Source organism: Etheostoma spectabile, chromosome 12 (assembly GCF_008692095.1).
Source record: "Etheostoma spectabile isolate EspeVRDwgs_2016 chromosome 12, UIUC_Espe_1.0, whole genome shotgun sequence".
NCBI lineage: Eukaryota > Metazoa > Chordata > Actinopteri > Perciformes > Percidae > Etheostoma > Etheostoma spectabile.
Genome location: NC_045744.1, coordinates 4,825,158 through 4,828,358, shown reverse-complemented (window position 1 = coordinate 4,828,358; position 3,201 = coordinate 4,825,158). Strand labels below are relative to the sequence as shown.

The following is a 3,201-nucleotide window of genomic DNA, read 5'->3' as shown; positions in this document are numbered from 1 at the left end:
GTCTGACGTCATGTTGCCTGAGCTCATAACTATTCATGAACCGGGTAAAGGATGTTGATAGCCAGGCTCTCATTGGTTAGGTGTTAGCCAATCAGAGTCAAGCAGCTTAGCTTGTTATGTTAATGACAACTGGCCCAAATGGAGCTGAGTCTTCCTGCAGGCTTTGTAAACCACGCTAGAAGGGCTTTTTCTGCAAGAAATGTTACAGAGTCCATGGTAGAACTTTACCACAAAGAAATGAAATACGTGTGGCTGGGCACCTTTAAGTAAAAGTACTATTGCATGAACTTGAATGGACCTTTACTTAAGTACAAGTGAAATTACCTGAATTAAGATTTACTCAAGTCAACTTAAAAGGTAGCTCATTCCCAATTAACTCAGACTAAAAGGTACTTTTTTTGACAGAATTCGCATCATTCACTTTAGTAAGTTCCCAGGCGTGATTTATTTCTGTAATGCCTTAATATTGCACATGTTTTCATCTGCATTTACTGTTTTATTTCATGAATTATGTTTAGTAATGCAAGGCAAATCCCTTGCGTTACCTACTTTCATACTTTGAATTATTGTCTGATTGTCTGCCACCTGCCTGTACAACCAAACCAACACAACCATTGTCTGTGTATGCTGACCACTGTACAACTCCACCACCAGTTTACTGTCATGCTCGTGGGCACATAGTTCAACACATTAAATTAAAGTTTATTAATAAAAAATGAAAGCTAGGTTTGGAAAAATCCACCTGATGGTGTAGAGGTACACTTCCCTCTCCTCTCTCATTGCGGCATGGCAAGGCATGGGATACATTTGCTTCGGACAGATGTCGTTTTGCAAAGCCCAAATGTACAGCTAACTCTGCTCTGTGTTTGATTCCAATATTCAGAAAAAACTTTCAAATTTCTAGGTTATTGAGACCCAGTTCTTGAATGTCCTGTATTCAAGGTGAGAAATAAGCAATTTGATATCTATAACACCTAGTTCACAGTAATTAGTTGCTCTTAAGTCCAAGGGATTACGAGAGGCACCAAGTCACCTCATTATACTTGCATTGGTTTCCTTATTTGACCAGGACTGTATGTAGCAACCAAAAGCTCTCTGTGAGATACAGCCGGGCATTGTGAGTTGAGTAATTTAATACTTTAAATAGGATTTATAAAGATGTAAGTAAAACCTATGTTTATGCAAGTGGCACTTAGTGAACTCTCATACTCTCACTGAACTCATATTGCTCCGTGCTTACTCTTTCCAGTCATTTAGCCAGAAATCAAATCCTCCATTCAATGAAACTCTCAATCCTAAGGTCCTCTGCCTCTCTACTCCACCCCTAACATCTGATTTCTGTTGAAGTTTTGCCATTGAGCTTCTCATTGATCCCTCTGTCTCTCTCTCCACTCGTTCAGACTGTAATCAAATAACTCATCGCAATAGATGCGTTGACAGGACAGACTTCCCCTGTTATTTATGGTCTACATCCTAACTTTCTCTCTCTGGATGAAGGTTTTTTTTTTTTTTAAATCCAAGCTGCAGACAAATAAACCCTCTCACAAAATAAGCTGAAATATTTCAAATACATTTGTCCATCATCTTCCAAACTGTCTCCTTTTTCTCTCTTTGAAGTATAAATTGTCTCTCCCTAAAGAATAGCTAATACATTTTTAATGGCTGACTGTATATTCAGCTTCAAAGTTTCTCTTCCGGTACTTTTGGAGGCAGAATCCACTTATTTTGACTTGCTGGTGCTCATCAATCATTGATGATGTCTTACTATGAACTGTGGTTCCTCTGCAGTTTTTAAGCATTATCACCCATTTGGCTCCAGTTCTCAGTGCATGTATGCAGATACCCTACAGTCCCTAATGAGACGAGAGAGAGAGAGAGAGAGAGAGAGAGAGGCTGACCTCGGCGTGCTCCTCTCAGTGGGAAACTGAGAACGGTGAAATATTTAGACACAGCATGGAGGCAGGTGTGTTGTAGCTGCCATCAGGCGTGCACTCCCATGGTCAGGTTGTTAGAAAGAAGCAGACCTGCAGGTCAGATAATGAGATGACAACAAACACCAGACTGTCACAACACATTGCTAAAGATATGAACTGAGCAAACAATATAGCTCAAAATAAAATTGATTAGTTGTATTTAGTAGAAGCAAAGCTGCAAATTAAATCACCAGAATACCAGACTGGGTGGCTCAGGTCAATTGGACAGTCGGGGTTTGATCTCTGGCCCTACAGTCCCATGTTGTGTCCTTGAGTGAGCCACTGGTTGCATCTCATTACCCTGAAATTGGCTCCTTGAATCCTGCACTTGCCTCCTTTAGTCCCTCCCACCGAGGAGGCACGAGAGCTGCATCTCATGTATCTGATAGCTCCTTGAGGCCTCATTTCTCGGCTGAACCGGAAGTTGTTCTGTCCCTCTTCAGTGAAGGGAGTCTCAAAACTCTTATTTCTGTCCCGGGGAGCGAGCATCAAGGAGGATACAGAGAGCAGCCTTCCTGGAAGCCGTGCAGCTGGAGGAGTTGCTAACTCCGCCCAAACAGCTGACGAATCCATGTGACGCTTGAGAGGAAAGGACGTATCATCCCTCTAAAACACATCTCCTCCCATGATTTCCTCTTGTCTCTCCCGTGCCTCCTCGGTGGAAGGGACTAAGCCGCGAGGAAAGGAGGCAAGCAAAGGAGTCAAGGAGGCAATTTAAGCAATATGAGAAGCACCTTATGAAATCGTGGGAGAGAGGGAAACGAGCAAATGTGTTTAAGAGGGATGAGATGTCCTTTCCTCTGAAGCCATCACATAAATTTGTCAGCTGTTTGGGTGGACCTTCAGCTTCACAGCTTCCGTAAAAGCTGCTATCGTGTTTCTTTGCCTATGGCTTCTCAATGATCTCTCCTTGATGCTCTGACCTCGGGGTAGGAAGAAGAGCTCTGAGGTGGCCTTCACCGAGGAGGGACAGAACAACTTCCGGTTCAGCCGAGGAGCTATCAAAGTAGGGTTATGAGATACAGCCACTAAACGCCGAGTACCATTGCACCATTGGAGTTAGAATGTGTGTGAGTGTTTATCTGATGAGCAGGTGAGCAGTCTCGACCACTAGTGTGTGAATGTGTGTGTGAATGGTTTCTGTACTATGTTAGAGCGCTTTGAATAGTCCCAAAGCATGAAAATTTCACTTCTTTTAACATTAATATGAGTTCCCCCAGCCTGCCTA

At 42.7% G+C, this 3,201-nt stretch overlaps 1 long non-coding RNA gene and 1 pseudogene across 1 annotated transcript in view; one reads left to right on the top strand and one right to left on the bottom strand.

Moving 5' to 3' along the window:
- Nucleotides 1-3,201, top strand: part of LOC116698801 (contactin-associated protein-like 4) — a 421,932-nt pseudogene that overhangs the window by 121,862 nt on the left and 296,869 nt on the right.
- The window catches only part of LOC116698809 (uncharacterized), a 14,724-nt gene continuing 13,909 nt past the window's right edge, over nt 2,387-3,201 (bottom strand). Inside the window, exon 4 of the long non-coding RNA XR_004334306.1 lies at nt 2,387-2,590. This is a non-coding gene — a long non-coding RNA (uncharacterized LOC116698809). The remainder of the gene's footprint in view (nt 2,591-3,201) is intronic.